The following is a 21,788-nucleotide window of genomic DNA, read 5'->3' as shown; positions in this document are numbered from 1 at the left end:
ATTTTTCATGGCGCTGCACTAGAAATTTTAAAGTTAGCTAGTGGCAACGCTGGTCCCATGGAGAGACTATAAATGTATTCACCACCAACTCCTCTACCGGTAACGACCAACTGTGATATTCTGAACGATGTTTGATAGTACTTCGTTTCATATATTCAATATTCACAGCCCTTCCAATAATTTCCTCTCTGTTGAACGTCATAAAGCTCACCTTCTTTTCATCCCTGAGACCAAGCTGTCTGAGGCGACTGATTGCAAGCCCTCCTTTGTATTTCCCTACTTTCTCTACTCATAGTTCACTGCCAAAAGTGGCTGTTGTGTGTATACACAAAATAACATAATTCATTCTCGATTTCCTGAACCTGAATTTTCCGAATTCTCTACACTCTGGCTCCAGCTGCCTTGTCTTTCTAATTTCTGGGCTGTAAACTTATTCCCCAGTTCTACTGACTACAAAATCTATGACTATCTTACTAATAAAGTCAAACATTCTCTCCAATGTCCCCTTCTATAAAATCTCCATCTTAGGGTATTTTGATATTCACCACCACTTTTGTCTTTTCTTTCCAGTTGCTGATGCACCCAGCGAAGAAGCATACATCTTTCTCTCCTTGGTGACTTGAAGCATCTTGTAAAGTACCCGAAGTGTATCCCTGACTGCCTTGCAGAGAGTTTCAACATACCAGACCTATTCCTTACATCTAATAATTCTACTTATCTGGCAGCTTTTTTTTTCTACTTTAGGCTCCACTGATCATATTTTTGTCATCTTTTCAAAATCAGATTCAAATTAACTGGTTGTGCTAAGTCGACTCCATGCCCTATTTACTACTGCAGTTTTAGTTGTTGGCACTGTATGATCTTATTTACCCCTTTGTAAATTATAACTCTCATGTGGGGGGCGTTCCCCTCATATCGTTCTAAATGGGATCCATACAAAAAGCTTTTGGCTCATTAACTTGGTTCTCATGCTGACTTCCTTTAATCTCTCTCTCTCTCTCTCTCTCTCTCTCTCTCTCTCTCTCTCTCTCTCTCTCTCTCTCTCTCTCTCTCTCTCTCTCTCGCTCGCTCGCTCTCTGTTTTTTGCATTGGTACATTTTTACCAATTTACTATTAGTGATTTGATAGTCACTGGTCTTCCGGCAAAGGAATGTGAGTGCAGAAAACATTACCATGTTTGGGAATCTTTCAAATGTCCTTGAGAGATTGAAGATGATCACCTACATGACTCATAATTCAAAAGTGAAATAAGGCACTTGAAATCACTGAAAACTGAGCTCGAGAGATACTTCCCAGAATTCAAGGACGAAGAAGGGAAACTGATGAGGAATTATTTCTCTTATTCTCGATATTGCTACCATACCCGATGATGTTCACGGTGAATTCCTTGACCTCAAGAATGATTCTGCTGCCAGAGACTTCTATGAAGACAAATCTCTGACTGTGTTCTGGTGATATCCAAAAGTTATTGAAATCACACTTAGAGTGTCCTCTTGTCATTTTTCACAGCATATTGTTACGTCCACGTTCCACACTGCCACAGACTCCAACAACAGTAGTTCAGTATAGGAAGGACGTCACCCAGTGAATCATTCTTTGTAAGGTCTCCCTTTCAATGTACAGTACACAAGATCAGCTCACGCACAATATCACAGGTTTCTCATGTTCGTTGTCTTTATTTTACCAAGTCCAGGAGGATTGAAAATCAGATATAATTATCCCCCTGCACAAAGGAAAACGGGAAAAAGAAGTGCCTGGTAATCATAGGAACATTTGTCTTAGTGTAATAGGAAAATATATGGTAGGATACTTATTGACAGAGTTAGGGAAACAACAGAGGAATTACAGAAAGAAACACCGATGTGGAACTTAGTGTCTATTGACGTTTCGCCTCATGGCTTCCTCAGAATACAATCACTGAATATACACCACATTTCCTGTATATATAGCAGAAGGCAGTGGGGGTGTGGGGGGCTGAGGTATTGGCTAGGGGTGGTAGGGGGGAACATGAAGCGTAGGGAAGGTGGGGTCCAAGGGAAAGGGATTACAGATCATGGCACAAGGACGGAGAGATCCTAGGGACCTGTGAAGTGGGAAGTCCTTAGAGAGAGGGAAGGAATGTTGAGTAAGGAAACAGAGTTCACAAAGGGAAAGGGATTGCCAGACCTAGAACAGGTGTGTGTGTGGGGGGATGGGGTGGGAGAGTGGATGGGTGTGTGGGTGTGTGATTAGTATCCAAATGTGTATCCAAATGTGTTGTGTGTGTGTGTGTGTGTGTGTGTGTGTGTGTGTGTGTGTGTGTGTGTGTGTGTGTGTGTGTGTGTTGTACACACACAGACACACACACACAAACACACTTACATATTTGGATACTAGTCACACACACACACACACACACACACACACACACACACACACACACACACACACACATTCACACCTGTGCTGGGATCGGCAATCCCTTTCCCCTTGTGAACTCTATTTCCTCACCCAACAGTCCTTCCCTCTCTCTAAGGACTTTCCACTTCACCTGTCACTTGTTTCTCTTTTGCCGTGATCTGTAATCCCTTTCCCCTGGACCTCACCATCCTTACCCTTCCTGTCCCCCCCTACCACCCTTGCCAGTATCTCACCCCCCCTCACGCTCCCAATACCTTCGGCTATATATTCAGGAAATGTAGTGTATATTTTCCGTGAGGCAAAACGTCAATACACACAAAGTCCCACGTCGGTGTTTCTTTCTCCAATTTGTCAACGAAAAGTGAATCAACGGAGGAATTAGTTGAAGAACAGAGAGGTTTTAGGAAGGGAAAAGGTTGTGTAGATCAGATATTCATTCTTAGATCTTTAGTGGAAAAGTTTCTAGAGAAGGGAAAGAAGTTGTGTGCGGCCTTCATGGATTTGGAGAAAGCACATGATAGGGTGAATAGACAAGGATTGTGGAAAGTATTAAGAAAATATGGAGTAGATGGGAAGTTGTTGAATGCCGTGAAGAGTATATATGAGGGTGCTAAGGCTGCAGTGCATGTGGATGGTGAACTGAGTGAATTTTTCTATTTAAAGGTTGGATTGAAACACGGATGTGTCATGTCTCCTTGGCTGTTCAGTCTGTATACGAATGGGGTTATATAATAGATACAAGGTAGGGCAGTGGATGTTGGAGTGGCCCTAATGAGAGAGGGCAGTGTTTGGAAACTCCCTGTACTATTGTTTGCAGATCATACTGTGTTGTTACGTGAAGATGAAAGGGAGCTGCAAGACTTGGTGGATGAGTTTGGAAGAGTGTGTAAGAAACGGAATCTAAAGGTGAATGTTGGGAAGAGTAAAGTTAGGGTCTTCGAGAGAAATGAAGTCAGTGAATGTACAGTACGGTTGGATGATGAGGAAATGGAAAATGTGAGTGCGTTAAAGTATTTCGGTAGTATGATGAGTAAGGATGGAAGTTTAGGGGGTGAAGTGCTTGAGATGGTACAACAAGGAAGTAAGGTTTGCTGGTTCCTTGATAGCAGTGATAAGAAAGAGGGAAGTGAGCATGGAAATGAAAACGTTACTACACAACAGTATTGTGATACCAACTCTAATGTATGGAAGTGAAGCCTGGACCTTGCTGGAGGGACAGAAGTCAAGAGTGAGAGCAATGGAAATGAGTTATTTGAGAGGGGCATATGGAGTCACATGGAAAGACAGACTGACAAATAACGAAGTGGAGGAGCATTGTGTAGATGTGGATGAGATAGGAAGCGTTAGGAGAACTACACTGAGGTGGTTTGGCCATATGGAGAGGATGGAGAGTGAGAGACTGACAAGGAGAGTGTATGTGAATGAGGTGAAGAGGGGAGAGGGAGGGGGAGGCAAAGGATGAGATGGAGGGTTGGAGTGGAGAGGTATATGAGAGAGGGGGTGTCAGCTGTGAGCAGGACAGTGAAATGTCGCAGGGCGATATGGAGGCGATTTGTTTGTGGGAACCCCTTACAGGATTAAGGCGTCTGGCAATGATAGACAGAACATAATTACCCTGTCTACTTCACAACTCCAGAGCTATACTAACTTCACAAGATCACAAATCAAACTAAACTGAAACTCGTCTATTATCTTCCCCATCCTTTTATAACTCTCCTTGCTTTTCCAACATTCTAGGATGTGCTGATCCTTGCAACAACAGTTACCAAATGAGGGACATGTAAATATTCCAGAGTTTCCTCATACTGCATAGCACTTTATATTCTTTAGCATACAAACTGAAATTAAATTACATAATTTGACAAACACCCAAATAAACATCACAGAGAAAATGAATAAAAACTATTGACTAACTTTACAAAGTACCTCCACTCACAGCAGCAGACTATCTGGCTACACTGACTCGTTCGTAATGGAACAATGCGAGAATTGTCGAGAATTCTCCACCACTACATAACTAACAATCCAGTTTCTTAATCCCTAAAGGGTTGTTAACGTTCCCGAACGTCCGCTAAGGAAAGGGCAGTTGGTGTTTTGGAATTCTTTCCTATTCTGCCGGCCTGTTATATGAAACACCCAGGAGATATGGCAACAGTGCCTATTAGGACGTGAATATATCTCATGATACCACCTTGAGTCACCTCCAGTTGATGCAAGTGACTGCAAACAACAAAGGAGGTGTGTTGTGTCAAAGAATTCAGCGAGAAGCCTAGGTAAACACAGAAATACGACGACGTGATGCCCTGAGTGTGCTCTGGGTCTCTGTATCAACTGCTTTACAGAATACAAAACACTACAGACATATTAGTGTTAACAGTTGCAACATACAGTTGTACATAATATTTACATACATAAGATTATAACTGTAGAGACATAAGAAAAATTTTACATTATAATATTGTGTGTAGTGTTCAAAGTCACCATGAAGACACAGAACAGTGTACAAATGTAAGAATAATATATTTTAGGCTGCTGTTACAAATACCGGTAAGTGCAGAAAACAAGACTCTCTGCCTGGCTGCTCGCAGTCAATTGCCACTGAGAGTGACCTTGATGTGCCACCACCCCTCCCACTCACCTCTCATCCCCACCCAGCCATCAAGCAATTTGAAGAGAGTAGCATCAATTCTTTGTTTTTTTCAGCATTCTGATCCATTTATGCATGGTTGTCTGATTTCCTAACACTATTTTTTCCAAAATAATCAGTCTCACACGGATTTAAAATTGGAAAGTAGCCCACCGTTGAAAGGTTAACACTACCCTATGCCTAGTCCGTTTGTTGTTCCAACAAAACTACATAGTATTTACAAACATAATCCTTAATCCTAACAAAACATCTAATTATACACAAAATAAACCTTCAACTTATCAGGTCTCCTATATCTCTTCTGATGACGTCCCTGCTCCTCCACACAGGCCACTTTTCCTGGAATGGCTTGGTCCTGATCCACTTCTTCCTTCGAAAAACTGTCACCATCATCTTGTACCTCAACTCTTTGGTCCTCCTCGACATAATTGGCTATGGATGTGCATGATTCCTCGGAGACATCCCAGCTGTACTGTCCTGGCCTAGGGTACTGCCAAAGACGATTTATGTATACCACATTTGGGCGAGACTTCCTGCCTCCCCGAATCCGGTATGTTGAGTCTGACAGGCGGTCTGTCACAGAACAGGGCCCATCCCACTGGCTGTGCAGCATCAGTGACTGTCCCTTCTTCCGCTGAGGACTGTAAGGACAAACTCTGTCACCATCCTTCAAGCTCACCTCACTTGCCTTGACATTACTTGCACTTCATCATTTCATCTGAAAACTTTACAGTTCCACAACTTGGCAATGTACCTCAGTCAGTCGTCCCCGAAGATGCTTCACATAGCTGGAGGTGTCTGTACGCAGCACTTCACCAGGTGGTCTTCCGATTAAGAGATCAACTGGCATTTGTAATTCGTGGCCCTACATCAGTTTTCCAGGGGTGTGGCAGGTAGACTAGTGGGATGCAGAACGATATGACATCAGCAACACAGGTAATTTCTGGTCCCATTCCATCTGTCCCTCTACACAGTACTTGGCCAGTTGTTGTCCCAATGTCCAATTGAACTTTTCCACCATACCATCTGACTGTGGACTTAGTGAGGTTATCCTGATCATCTTGATCCTCAGTAATGTACAGTATTCACAGAACACAGCAAATTCGAAGTTTCTACCCTGATCTGAATGTACCTCTTGCGTCATCCCAAAACGACAGAAGAGCTAGTTAACCAACACTTGAGCAACAGTCATGGCCTATTGATCAGGGATGGCATAGGCTTCTGGCCACTTCGTAAGGTAGTCCATGGCATCACATAAATACTAGTTTCCTCTTTCAGTGAGTGGCAAAGGTCGAGCAAGGGTTACTGCAACTCTTTCCACTAGTGCACCCAACTGGTACAGGTGAAAATGGATGCAACCATGTTTCTTGGTTCCCTTCTTGGCACAGCATACATCAAAGGCTCGACACCACTCTTCAACATACTGACACATGCCAGTCCAGGAGAACCTCTGTCACAGCCGACTGAAAGTTTTCTTCACTCCCAGATGCCCACAAGTGATCCAGTAATGAGATTCTTCTAAGACCTCAGACCTCATTTTCTTAGGAACTACCAGTTGCCAATACTTTCTGAGGCCATCACATGACTCCCACTGACGCTCCAGTAGTCCGTTGTTCAAACAAAGAAGGTCCTATAGACACCAATAGCTCTTAGGTGCAAGGCTTAATCTGCAACCCTTTTCCCAAAATGGTCGCACCCTACTCCATTGCAGGCACTCTAGCACTGGTTGCAAATCTGTATCCTCACCTTCCATTTCTTTCGGTCGTCTTTAGCTGACACTGGACCTGTCATTACAATACGGAGACATTTCTTGCTAAGATTCCCATTCCTACAACACTGCTTGCTGTCTAGCCCTGCGTCTACTCACACACTATCAAAGTCCTCTTGCAGCTCCAAGGTGCTGGGGCTTCTTAGGGAAAACTGGCTGGTTGTTGCCCTCTGTCACCAGTCTTTTCTAATTTACCTGCTTCGTTCTCGTCTTCTATAGCATTCTTCTTACTGTCCTTCTAAATTGGACACTCATAACTGAAGTGTCGCACCTTACCACATGTCCAATACCCTTTTGTTGCAGTCGTCAGTTTCCTTGCACTGTTTTGTTCTTGCTTCTTCTTCCATTTTCTAACACCTTCTTTTATCCTGGCTTCCTGCAGAACCAGCAGCCTTGTCCGATCTTCTCCTGTTCCCTCTTCCACTTGTAGCAGTCTTCTTTCCTATGGCCTGGCTTTTCAGAAAACCAGCAATTTCCATGACATTTCTCCACTTGACATACCTGCCCCTTTCATACCTTGAACCCTGCACTACGTCCTGCCTGCAGACTGCATGTATTCAACCTGACAATGGACTCAAATTCCGGAGCCCTGGCTGCTGCTTCTTGCATGCTTCTTGGCTGTGCCTATTTCACTTACACTTTCAACTCTGGACTATCTAGAGCATTGATGAACTGGTCCCTCAGGAGAACAGCCAACAGGTTAGGTGCTGTTCCAGGGTACGCCTTGTGTGCCATACTCTCCAGGTCATGAGCAAGCTGCTGCAGGGATTCGCCTCGAGCCCATACAAGGATCCGAAATCTTACACTGCATCCCTCAGTCTGGTACATGGTCCCATATTTGAGCTTCAACACTGACATATGGTCAAGAATCTCCATTGTGGCACCGTTTAGGCTAGTAGCAAGCTGCATAGCCCTCTGCCTAACATCTTGACCATTCTGATCAGCAAGTAACTCAAACTGTGCACGGTAAGCTTCCCAAGACACTTTACCATCAAGTTCCTGAGGTTTCTTTGAATTGAGCCCTTATTATAGCCATGCACTTCTCTATCTGGCGGCCTAGAAACTGGGGCATCATAATTAAGTCCAGGACTCGAAACTCCTACATTCTGATTATTCAACCCTGTATTGCTACCTTCAGGTGCTTCGGGTTCGTCAAAATTGAACATACACTGTCCATTTCTTTATATGCTCACTGTACACTAAACTGAGGCTCAGCAGCACAAGATTTCTCTTCAGCCTCAGTTCTACATGCTCCAGCTGGTCATCTATATGCTGTTTGCACTCTATCATGTTACTACTTACCTCACGCTTCTGCTGCTGTAGCTCAGTGTATATTTTCTCCTTCAGTTGTTGCTTTTCTTCCTTTATTTCCCCCATGAAAGCTTCTAGCTGTCACTGCATTCTCATTGGTAACTCCTTCTGTTGCTCCTGTAATGCCTCTTGAAGCCGCTCATTTCGTTCTTTCTGTTCTTCACTTTATGCTTCTAATTGTTCACACTGTGCTTGTAGTTGTTCTCTGAGTTCTTTCTTGAACTCTTTCTGTTCTTCACTTTGTTCTTATAAATGTTCACTGAGTTCTTTCTGCCCTTCTATTTGTGCTCACAGTTGTTCACTTTGTGCTTGTAGAAACTTCATGGTTGCAACCAGAGACGCCTCCTCCTACCTGTCTTGGCTTCTTGTCTGTTCACCTTCTGACTCCATGTTGAAGGTTTGACACACTGCAGCACTTTATTTCCCATCCCCGGACACTCTTCTTTACATCCACATTCCACACTGCCACAGGATCCAACAGCAGTAGTTCAGTATTGGAAGGATGTCGCCCAGTGAATCGTTCTTCATAGGGTCTACCTTTCAACATAAAGTATGGTAGATCAGCTCAGGTGTAATAACGCAGGCTTCTCACGTTCGTTGTCTTTTTTTTTTTTTTTTTTAATCCAAGTAAGAATATATGGGGTGGAGGGGAAATTGTTGAGTGCTGTGAAGAGTATGTACGAGGGAGCTAGGGCTACGGTGCGAGTGGATGGTGAGCTGAGTGAGTTCTTTGATATCAATGTGGGACTGAAACAGGGGTGTGTAATGTCTCCATGGCTGTTTAATATATATATATGGATGGGGTCGTAAAGGAGGTACAAGGTAGGGCAGTGGATGTGGGGGTGGCCCTAATGAATGAGGGTGAGATTTGGAAGCTTCCGGTGTTGCTGTTTGCTGATGATACAGTATTGTTGAGTGAAGATGAATGGGAGTTGCAAGGTTTGGTGAATGAATTTGGGACAGTGTGTAGGAGGAGGAAGCTGAAAGTTAATGTAAACAAAAGTAAAGTTATGGTGTTTGAGAGGAATGAAGTCACAGAGTGTGCAGTGAGGTTGGATGGTGAGGTTATGGAGAATGTGAGTGCATTCAAGTACTTGGGTAGTGTGATGAGTAAGGATGGAACTTTGGGGGATGAAGTACGTGAAAGGGTACAGCAGGGAAGGAAGGTTGTTGGCACACTGAAAGCAGTGATGAGAAATAGGGAGGTGAGTATGGAAGTTAAGAAGTCACTGCATGATGGTATTGTGATCCCTACCCTGACGTATGGAAGTGAGGCGTGGACCTTGCAAGAGGGGAACAAGTCAAGAGTGAGAGCAGTGGAAATGAGTTACTTGAGAGGAGCATGTGGAGTGACATGGAGGGATAGGTTGACGAATGAAGAAGTGAAGGAACGTTGTGGGGTAGATGTGGATGTGGTTGAAAAGATTAGGAGAAATACACTGAGGTGGTTTGGACATGTGGAGAGGATGGAGAATGAAAGACTGACTAAGAGGGTGTATGTAGGTGAGGTGGAGGGAGGGAAAGGGAGGGGTAGACCGAGGATGAGGTGGAGGGATGGAGTTGAGAGGTATATGAGGGAGGGGGGGTGAGTTGGGGGGAGGGGAGTCAAATGGTGGGTGACAGAGTGACTTGGAGGCGTTTTGTCTGCGGCCACCCTTTGCGGGATTAGGGCGTCGGGCTATAGATAGATAGATAGATAGATAATCCAAGTAATTACACTGTCTGCTTCACAACGCCAGCGCTACACTAACTTCACAAGGCTACAAGTCAAACTAAACTGAAACTCCTCTATTATCTTCCCCATCGTTTTAGAGCAATCCCTGCTTCTCCAACATACTAGGACATGCTGATACCTGCTCCTAGCAACAACAGTTACCAAACTGAAGCCATCCAAAATATTCCAGAGTTTCCTTACATTGTTTCGCACACTAAATTCTGTAGCATGCAGACTGAAATTAAATTACATAATTCAGCTAACACCCAAATAAAACATCATAGAGGAAAAGAGAATAATTTTTTTTTTCTTAACTTTACAAAGTACACTCATGATCACTAATCTCTGACCAGAGACGCGTGGTGGGCAATGTTATGACCACACACGAGCCACGCATTCGAACACAGCCTCTGCACTAGTGGGCGGGACAAAGTACTGTAACCAGGTGACGTGAAGCATTCTATTCCTCAGATATCTGATATTACCATATTTCTTCTCTTCCATGATATTGTACTTTATGTTTATTGACAGGGGCCGACATTTCTTCAATCAGTCTGTAATTGGGCAATTTCCAAGAAGTAAATGAACATGTGCCACTATATGTGGGTATTGGCATCATATACCGTACACCGTAATAATCATTTATGAATTAACGACATTAACTGGCACAGATTTTGACCAGAGGGGACATCCAGCTAAGACGTTGCGACGGAACAGCGCAACGATTCCCACTGGATGATAATGAGGCCTGTTATCACTAGGAAAAAAAAAACATTCAGTTCAAAGGAGTAAGTAATGGCTGAACTGGTAGAAAGGTGGCCTGCAGTCGTAATGGGCCCAGGATCGAATCCTCCCTGGGGCAGGGAACAGTCTAAAGATCTGAATTTCATTAAATCAGACTTCATTGCTCTACCAGAAGATCCGCCGAAATGTCGTGAAAATACCCCCTTTAATACCAGTAGACCAGTCCTGTATGAGACAGCTCTAGCATGTATTCAATATGGACGGTGGGTGTTAGCGCCGAAGTGGTGACATGTAGAAGTGTATGTATGTAGGACTATTGTGCCTTGAGTGCAGGCTGTGAAGCGTATGCCCAGAGTCGGACACACACACACACACACACACACACACACACACATATATATATATATATATATATATATATTGTTACGCTGTCCGCCTTTCCGTTCCCACGGATGCAGCCGTTACAGCTGGGCTAGGGGGATTATGCAGTATGTATCCGTGTCATTCGCGGAGTTTATATTAGCGAGTGTTACAAGTTCTTTTGTTTCTTTCGTTCCTGCCACTGAGGGCAATTTTATTTCATACCATGCTGAGAATGCATTTGATTATTTTGATTGTCTTATGTGAGCTACCAGTATATTTAATGATGTTTTGCTTGCATTAGAAGTACCAATTTATTGTAGAGAGAGAGGGGCACGAATTTAAGTTCTTATTAATTAATTTGATTCATGCGTTCGCGCTTGGCCGTGCACGAGCCTTGATCAGGGCCAGTCTCTTCCCAGCCAGCTTTAGTATCGGGTGTTTGTACACTCTCTCTCTCTCCCCAGTTATTTTTCTGCCGAGCTGGCGTTTTCATTTAAGTTTATTTTTATTCTTTTGTTGCTGACTGAGGGAAGTAGTTATTTTATTTTGTTTTTGTAACCGTGTTGTCTTTGGAGGGCCAGTTTGGCTCACCGTGGTCTTCTCGCTGCCTTTGTTAACGTTCCCCAACACACGTACATACACACACACACCCCTAACCCCTACACAGTTAATCCCATCTCTTTGCTCAAGGTTAGTGAGAACCATCGTGAGCTATTAACTGCGTTCCCCCTTGGACACGGGTTAAGTAGAAGGACGTCACCACCGGAAGTAAGTGGGAGGTGTTCCTGTATACTGTCTCGGGCGGTATTACTTCCGGTAGTGACGATAGTAGGCTAGATCTATAGGTAGGCTGTTCCGTTTTATTATCAAAGTACAGAGTGTTGCGTTCTTAAGTACTTCCGTTGTGCAGTTTTTCTCTAGTTTGCGGAGTGTCAGTGCCGGGGTCTGCGTTATTTTTGCAACGCAGTGGAGGCCGATCATCTAAGGCTGACTTGTTGTCTTTTTGTAATAGCCCCGGGCTGGCGCAAACTGTAACAGTGGCGACCTCGCATCAGGATATCCTAACAGTGCCTTCTTCTTGCTAGGATATCGTTACCTTGGCGTTCTCTGTGCTTTGAGGTGAAGTTGATGTGTTTTGTAGTTTCTCAGTCAGCATTAGTATTTCATTATTTAGTACTGCCATTGATTTGTCGCCATGGAGTCACGCGTGTCTACACCAGATCGCGTACGTGCTGAGTCACCTGTGGATATGGAACAACGAGAGGCACATAGCAAAGGTACTCCCCGTGTGAGCCCTGAGTTTGACTATGGTGCTGAAATGCCTCTTTTCGCTACCCCACTATTACCATCTATGATGCCGCCGAGCCAGTTTAGAGCAGTTCCCCCAGGTATGTCTAGTGCTTTCCCTGGAGTTGTTCATTCCACTCCCATATACCCTGGAGCCTTGTCACCGGAGGCTCAGTTGCAGTTGGAGTTGAAAAAGTTGGAGATGGAAATGCAGCGTGCAAAAGAAGAGAGGGAGATGCAGCGTGAAAAAGAAGAGAGGGAAATGCAGTGTGCAAAAGAAGAGAGGGAGATGGAGTTGCAGCGTGAAAAAATGCGATTTGAGCTGGAGAAGACTCGCTTGGAGCTGACTGCTAATAGACCAACTTCAGATACCCAAACCTCAGGCCGTGCAGAGGATAGGGAGAGTTGGTTCTCAAGGAGTCTAAAATTAGTGCCAGCATTTGATGAGTTGAAGTTGACAGAATGGTTTGTCAGGTTTGAAAAGAAGGCTAGGGAGTTTGAGTGGCCAAGGCAGCGCTGGGTGGGGTTGGTATCTAATGTGCTGAAGGGAAAAGCCTTGGAAGTGTATAATAGGTTGAGCCCTGAGGATGTAGATGATTATGATGAATTTAAAACAGCCATCCTGAAGGCATATGAACTTAGACCAGAGGCTTATCGGTTGTTGTTCCGTGGTGCTCGGAAAAGGCCTGCTGACACCTATATGGCCTACGCTAGGTATCTGGAGGAGAGGTTAGACGAGTGGTTGCTGAGTGAGAGCGCCACTTCGTATAACGAGGTGCGTGAACTGTTTTTGATGGAACATTTTACCAACATGGCTGACAAAGAAATTGGTGTTAAAATTAGGGAGAAGAGATTTAAGACCTTGAAGGAAGCAGCGACGTGGGCTGATGACCGGGTGTTTGCCTATGCGGAGTATGGGGGTCAAGTATGCTAATTTTCAGTATTCCAGGGAGAGGACTGTGAGTGGCCCTGCCTGGGATAAATCTCCCGTGAATCAGTCCAAGGGAAGTACAGAGGAGAAAAAGAATTCAGGGAGAAAGAGCCCTGTATCCAGTTCGAAGCTAGTTTGTTACTTTTGCAAACAGAGTGGGCACATCAAGCCTAACTGCCCTAAGTGGAAGGCCTCCCAAAATGCCAAACCAGTGGCACTAGTTATAGGTTCGAGTCAGGTGAACGAGAGGAGTTGGGAGAGTGGTAACGGTGAGGGAGAAGTCTGTGGAAAGCTGGAGTGCAGCCGGCTGTGCTCGCTGCCAGCTCAGGCTGAAAAAGTTGCCCAACATGCTACGCCACCTCCGGATGAACTGCCTCAGAAATCGTCCCTAGACTGGTGTAAACCTTTTATCTGTCACGGCACAGTGAAAATTCATGGGATCAGTTATCCAGTTACTGTGGCTCGTGATACCTGTGCACAACAGTCTGTGTGCAGAAACGTGACTGGAGGGCCTGTAAACTCAGGGAAGTATGTGCTGTGTAGGGGCATGAACTCAGATGAATACTATGATTATGTTCATGTGGAACTCGATTGCCCCATTGTTCAGGCTGCAGCTCAAGTAGCTGTTGCTGATGTAATGCCAGTAGAGGGGATTGATTTTCTGCTGGGGAACGACCTGGCTGGGGAGAAAGTATTTCCATCTCTTCCCCCACTAGTTGTTGTGGCAGAGAAGTGTTTTGACGCCCCAGAAATTGGTATTGAAATTGATGCAGAAGTGGAAGCCATGTTCCCGGTTTGTGCAATTACACGATCTATAGCACAGGTTGCAGCCCGGGAGGAAGAACTGGTGAAGCCACAGGTTCTTGGGGTCGACTGTGATGAGGCAGGGCCACCAATGGAGGAACCTAGTGAGCAGAGTGTTGCTGTAGTGGGTGAGGAGAGTGGGAATGTGTGCATGGGTGCCGCCCCACTTCCCACTCAGGACACTAGAGGTGGTGTTGAGTGTGTCTGTGTGGAGACTGAACCCAGCCCATCGACTGAATTAGAATTTCAGGACGCTGGGGTCGACTGCGAGGATGCAGGACCTCCGTCAAACGCGCCTGAGGAACAGAGTGTCACTGTTGAGGGTAGAGGCGATGATGTCAGTGTGGAATCTGACATTCCTCCCCCTGTCGAGTGTACTAGAGGTGACGCTGAGATTGACCGCCCTTCGCAATCCAGTGTCCCGACCAGTCCCTTATCTCAGTCCTCAGTAGAGCTGGCGGGTGTTGGGTCAGCAGAATTGAGGGTGAAGCAACAGGAGGATGTAACATTAAAGCCCTTGTTTGCTCGAGTAGGGGAAGAAAGAAGTATGGAGTGTGGTAAGGAGGAGTTCCTGATTAAAGACAATGTTTTACATCGCCGATGGACGCCCACTGGCGCCACGGTGGATGGAGGAGTGGGTGAGTTAGTGCAGGTGGTGGTTCCTGTGCAGTATAGGGTGCCGTTAATACAGTTAGCACATGAGGGACCTTTAGCGGGTCACTTGGGAAACATAAAGACAGTGCAGCGCTTAAGATATAATTTTTGGTGGCCAAGTATGCCGGGACAAGTTGCTGCGTACATCAAGAGCTGTCACACGTGTCAGATAGTGGGCAAGCCTAATCAAGTTCTTCCTGTGGCCCCTTTGACTCCCATTCCTGCAGTTGAACCTCCGTTTACCCGGGTAATCATTGATATTGTGGGCCCTTTACCTCCTACTTCTGCTGGAAACAAGTATTTGTTAACCATAATGGATGTTACCACGCGATACCCAGAGGCTATACCAATCGGAAGCATGCAGGCGAAGTCAGTAGTCAAGCAACTTATCCTGTTCTTTACTCATTTTGGCCTGTCCAAGGAGTTGCAGTCAGACCGTGGAGTGAATTTTACATCTAATTTGTTTAAGCAGACAATGACAGAGTTGGGCATCAAACACATTTTGTCCAGTGCTTACCATCCGCAGTCACAAGGTGCCCTGGAGAGGCATCATCAGACTTTAAAGACAATGCTGCGCACCTTCTGCTATGATAGTGGAAAGGATTGGGACTTAGCGGTACCCTTTGTTATGTTTGCAGTGAGAGAGGTACCAACTGAGTCGTTAGGGTTTTCACCCAATGAGTTAGTGTTTAGGCACAGAGTTCGTGGTCCCTTGGATGTGGTGCGAGAGGCCTGGAGTAACAACAAATCTGGCAACCAGGAATCCATGCTTGACTATGTCTGCCGCACTCGGGAGAGACTGCATTGCGCTTTAGAGCTTGCCCGTGACCATCTAATCGGGGCTCAAGCGAAAATGAAGGCTCATTATGATAAGGTCAGAAATCGTGAGTTTAAGCAAGGAGATGAAGTTTTGGCACTGCTGCCCATGCAAGGAAAACCTCTGGCAGCTAGATTCAGTGGTCCTTATATTGTGAAGAAGAAAGTTGGGGAACTTGACTATCTAATTGTTACCCCAGACAGGCGGAAGAGTACTCAGTTGTGCCACATTAATATGTTGAAGCCATACTACCGCCCAGTTGATTCTCACTGTGGGATGACTGCTGATGTCTCTCACCTGGGATGTGAAGGACGGGGAAAGGAGGACGTGGCATCAAGGGAACGTGCTGTGGAGGGAGCTGTTGGTGCCGGTAATGTGAGTAGTGGACCAGGGTTACAGCCACAGTCCCTGGAAGGTGACTTTGGAGCGGACGTCGAGGGAACCAGGGATAAGAGCGCTCCTGTAGTTTTGACGATTGGTAGTGAGTTGGAGGAGCAGGAGGAAGTGCTTAGTCGTGGTGAGATGTTACCAGCTGACCTATGGGAGGGCAATGGTTATGCAGCTCTGGTGGAGAAATTGCGACACCTTGATCCAGTAAAGCGAGAAGAGCTGTGCAACAGATTATGGAAACATCCGAAAGTTTTTGGAGATTCACCGGGATTGACAACTTGGGCTACTCATGACATTGACGTTGGGGATAGTAAGCCTGTAAAATTAGCACCCTACCGCATCAACCCTATCAGACAGAAAGCTCTCGATAATGAGATCAAGCATATGTTGGACCATGGATTGATCAGGAGGAGTTTCAGTGAGTGGAGTTCACCAGTTACCTTGCAGCCGAAGCCAGATGGGAAGGTTAGGTTGTGTGTGGACTTCCGGAAGGTTAACTCACTGTCTAAGACCGATGCTTATCCCTTGCCTCGGGTCGATGACTCCGTGGACAAGGTGGGAAATGCCACTTATATCACCAAACTTGACGTAGTAAAAGGATACTGGCAGGTCCCGCTGACGGAACGGGCTAAACAAGTGGCTAGCTTTGTTGTCAGTGGTGCAGTATATCAGTGCCAGGTGATGCCTTATGGACTGAAGAATGCTCCAGCCACTTTCCAGAGGCTTATGGATAAAGTGGTGGATGGCATACCTAATTGTGTCGTTTACATCGATGATGTCATTGTGTATGACACCAAGTGGGAGGAGCACCTTGATCATGTGGAAATGCTCATTAAGCGGTTGGAGGAAGCTGGCTTAGTAGTCAACTTAGACAAGTGCGAGTTCGTACGTGCTAAGGTCCAGTACCTTGGATTTGTTGTAGGACATGGGCAAGTGGCTCCACCTCGGGCTAAGGTGGATGCCATTTCCAACTTTGCAGCACCCCAGTGTCGCCGTGCCCTCCAGCGATTTTTGGGCATGATCGGCTATTACAGACGATTTATTGGGAATTACTCCACAGTGCTTGCCCCTCTTACTGACTTATTGCGCAAGGATAAGAAGTGGCAGTGGACAGCCGAGTGTGAGCAAGCTTTTACTACTGTTAAGTCTCTGCTGTGCCACCACCCTATATTGCGTGCACCAGATTTTGACAAATCTTTTGTGCTGGCAGTTGATGCTAGCCGAGTAGGGGTAGGAGCAGTGTTGATGCAACCGGATGAGGGCCAGGTTGAACATCCCATATCATACTTCTCAAAGAAGTTTAATAGAGCCCAGAAGAACTACTCTGTCATAGAGCAGGAGTTATTAGCGATTATCCTGGCCCTGCAACACTTTGCTGTCTACCTGCCCCCTTTTGGCCCTGTGATCAAGATTTATTCAGACCATCATCCCCTGCAGTTTTTGAACAAGTTTAAATTTAAGAACCAGCGTTTGACCCGCTGGAGTTTGCTTTTGCAAGAGTACAATTTAGAAGTTAGGCATATTAAAGGGACTGATAACGTAATTGCTGATTGTTTATCCAGGGAGGGGTCAGGGTCTTGATTCGAAAATTTTGATCCAGGGCTCAAAATTTTCCCTTGGGGAAGGGCATCCGTTCCCACGGATGCAGCCGTTACAGCTGGGCTAGGGGGATTATACAGTATGTATCCGTGTCATTCGCGGAGTTTATATTAGCGAGTGTTACAAGTTCTTTTGTTTCTTTCGTTCCTGCCACTGAGGGCAATTTTATTTCATACCATGCTGAGAATGCATTTGATTATTTTGATTGTCTTATGTGAGCTACCAGTATATTTAATGATGTTTTGCTTGCATTAGAAGTACCAATTTATTGTAGAGAGAGAGGGGCACGAATTTAAGTTCTTATTAATTATTTTGATTCATGCGTTCGCGCTTGGCCGTGCACGAGCCTTGATCAGGGCCAGTCTCTTCCCAGCCAGCTTTAGTATCGGGTGTTTGTACACTCTCTCTCTCTCCCCAGTTATTTTTCTGCCGAGCTGGCGTTTTCATTTAAGTTTATTTTTATTCTTTTGTTTCTGACTGAGGGAAGTAGTTATTTTATTTTGTTTTTATAACCGTGTTGTCTTTGGAGGGCCAGTTTGGCTCACCGTGGTCTTCTCGCTGCCTTTGTTAACGTTCCCCAACACACGTACATACACACACACACCCCTAACCCCTACACAGTTAATCCCATCTCTTTGCTCAAGGTTAGTGAGAACCATCGTGAGCTATTAACTGCGTTCCCCCTTGGACACGGGTTAAGTAGAAGGTCGTCACCACCGGAAGTAAGTGGGAGGTGTTCCTGTATACTGTCTCGGGCGGTATTACTTCCGGTAGTGACGATAGTAGGCTAGATCTATAGGTAGGCTGTTCCGTTTTATTATCAAAGTACAGAGTGTTGCGTTCTTAAGTACTTCCGTTGTGCAGTTTTTCTCTAGTTTGCGGAGTGTCAGTGCTGGGGTCTGCGTTATTTTTGCAACGCAGTGGAGGCCGATCATCTAAGGCTGACTTGTTGTCTTTTTGTAATAGCCCCGGGCTGGCGCAAACCGTAACAATATATATATATATATATAAAGCACCCTTGCTTAGAATATGTCGTGTGGATGTGGGCTGCTGTGGTAGTCGTGGATATATCTGCGCTATCACCTTTCAACAGTTTGGTTAAAGCCTCGCCTCAAGAAATAGGTCAGTGAAATAATAAACCGATGAATAAAACACAGTATGAATGTCAAATATCACGCACTCATTACACACTGAAAAATAACAGCTATGACCAAATTTCATGTCTTTTTCTTAAGATCTATATCTATCTATCTATCTATAGCCCGACGCCCTAATCCCGCAAAGGGTGGCCGCAGACAAAACGCCTCCAAGTCACTCTGTCACCCACCATTCGACTACCCTCCCCCAACTCACCCCCTCCCTCATATACCTCTCAACTCCATCCCTCCACCTCATCCTCGGTCTACCCCTCCCTCTCCCTCCCTCCACCTCACCTACATACACCCTCTTAGTCAGTCTTTCATTCTCCATTCTCTCCACATGTCCAAACCACCTCAGTGTATTTCTCCGAGAATAATCTTTTCAACCACATCCACATCTACCCCACAACGTTCCTTCACTTCTTCATTCGTCAACCTGTCCCTCCAAGTCACTCCACATGCTCCTCTCAAGTAACTCATTTCCACTGCTCTCACTCTTGACTTGTTCCCCTCTTGCAAGGTCCACGCCTCGCTTCCATACGTCAGGGTAGGGATCACAATACCATCATGCAGTGACTTCTTAACTTCCATACTCACCTCCCTATTTCTCATCACTGCTTTCAGTGTACCAACAACCTTTCTTCCCTGCTGTACCCTTTCACGTACTTCATCCCCCAAGGTTCCATCCCTACTCATCACACTACCCAAGATGCATACACATATTACTAGAAAAAGTAATAAAATATGTGATGCGAAAGTGTTTCAGTGATGCTAAGAAAATTGTTCATTGAAGCACTAAACCTTTCTGGAACGATGGCTGGGCGTGTCTGATTGTGTAGCCTAAGCCTGCCCACGACTTTGGCTAACTCTCTGGTCAGAGATTAGTAATCATGAGTGTACCTTCACTCACAGCAGCGACTGTCTGGCTACTACCTAAGAAGGAATCCAGCTTTTTAACAATATTTATGCGAATCTGGTTTCTCTACCCTTTTATACATAAAAAGTAAGAGCCGCGACCAATCTGATGTGGCCCCAGATATGAGATGTGCGTTATCAATGACACAACCTCGAATCGGTCGACTGTTTGAAAGCAAACAATATCATCCATCCCATTGATATATAACAAAATTTGCATTCTTAATAATAATTTAAGCATTAAAATAAATAAAGAGTATCAAAACAGCTCCATTCATCATAATTTGTGAGGGGCAAGAGAGATAACTGAAGGGGGGCCATGAAGATGTAAGATCCCCACAAATGGAGAATGAAGTGAAAAACTTTGAAACACTGGTCTATTTACATATCTATATAATTCTTTGAACATCTATCAGTCAATTAATGTCTACCCATCTGTCAGCCTCTCAGTCTATCCGTTTCTCCATCTATACATACATGTACAGACAAAGAGATATATACTGAATAGGACATACATACTGAAAACTCTAAAAACTTAGGGACTGGAACACTTCGTCATCCAAAGAAATTCTAGCAATAAAAAAAACATTCCGAGATACGTGGACACAAGCATTCAAAAGAGTCGAGGTGAATGGCAGCGAGAAAGACCGAGTGAACAATACAGTTTCAAAGATGATCAGCTGGATACATGACACAGAGTATGGGCTAACTCTTCCATTTGAAAGCTGAACAGTAATGGGGTAAGAGTCGAGAAGGATGCCCGCCATAATAGGGAAAGAATGCAGCAGAGTTTGAAAGAACGATGACAACAACAGCAGTACATAGCGAGAGAGAGAGAGAGAGAGAGAGAGAGAGAGAGAGAGAGAGAGAGACTGAATGATCATTTAGAGGAAGAAATTTAGGTGATAATCCACTGTCTCCACCATTTACAAAATTACTGTATGTGGTGATCCCCGCTCGAATTAGTTGCACCTCACACCTGGGTAAATAACGCCCCTGTAGGTAATGATACACTGGGTTTAAAGTACGACTAAGGTCAGTTCAACACACATAACCTCTGCAAAGCTGTTCCTTGAAGGGTAATGCGATCTTCCCTTATCACATTAGAAGATTAGGAGGCGATTAATGGTAGAACTGTGTGTTGCTGACGACAAAGGGAAGCACAACGCAAGTGACTGCAGTTGTTACAGAAAGAACATCTGAATAACAATAAGATTTTTGGAAAGCTGTTGTGTAGCAACACGCCCATCTTGCAGCTGCAGGGCTCAGGGGGAGAGGTCAATGTTATGGGGAGTTTCAATACAGAGGGAGGGAGTGGAACAACTGGCAAAGGTAGCTGAGCCTGTAGAGTGGCTGAAAGTATGACCGTAAACGACATTAACTGAATACTGCACCTACAGTCTTTATGAACAGGGATGAAGGTAACGGATTCTTTCTGGTTCTCTCTCTCTCTCTCTCTCTCTCTCTCTCTCTCTCTCTCTCTCACTATATATATATATATATATATATATATATATATATATATATATATATATATTTGAGGTAGGTGGGGCGCCCACGGTCTACTCACGTAGTGTAGTGGTACTCTGTTTTTAGGATAGCTCTACACTGAGTGGCAAGCCAAATGGTTTCCTGTAAACAAGGAGATCATTTACAACGCTGGGTGGTAACCATATAACCAACCAACAGGAGTTCCCTACGTGATAAAAAGTGGGTTGGGAGAGGGTTAGTGCCCCTCCACGGAAAACAGCAAACCAAAAATACGAACAAGAAGCCTCGGACCAGGACTGACCAACAGGTGACGACTAAGGACAGAACAATGGATATGGTACGGAATGCGACATGGAATATAAGGGGTGCAAATAATGAGGTGAAAGAGAGATTATCCAAGTGCTTGAGGGTGCAAAAATGGATGTACGTGGATTAACTGAAACTAAATGGTGAGGTAAGAGTGTGAGAGAATTGGAGTATGGATGGGGAATATTCGTGGGAGTAGATGAGAATGAAAGGGCAAAAGAAAGTGTGTGTATTGTTGTGAGTAACAGATGGAAGAAGAATATAAGAGAGTATGGATCAGTTGGCTCAAGGACTGTGTGAGTAAGATGGAAAGTTAGACTGCAAATGTGGGCGATTGTGTGTGTGTATGCTCGAACACAAGATCGTACAAGCAGAGTGAGAGAAAAGTTCTGGACAAATGTGGAAGCATCCATGGAAAAGTCTGAAAGGAAAGAGAGAGTGTTTTTCATTGGAGATATGAATGGACAAATAGAGAATGTGATGGTGGATGGAGTAGTTGGTGAGTACT

The sequence above is a fragment of the Coenobita brevimanus genome, chromosome 35, assembly GCF_032717465.1.
Source record: "Coenobita brevimanus isolate Jiangsu-jjx chromosome 35, ASM3271746v2, whole genome shotgun sequence".
Classification (NCBI taxonomy): Eukaryota; Metazoa; Arthropoda; class Malacostraca; order Decapoda; family Coenobitidae; genus Coenobita; species Coenobita brevimanus.
The sequence above is the reverse complement of the archived record's forward strand: the minus strand, read 5'-3'. Positions refer to the sequence as shown.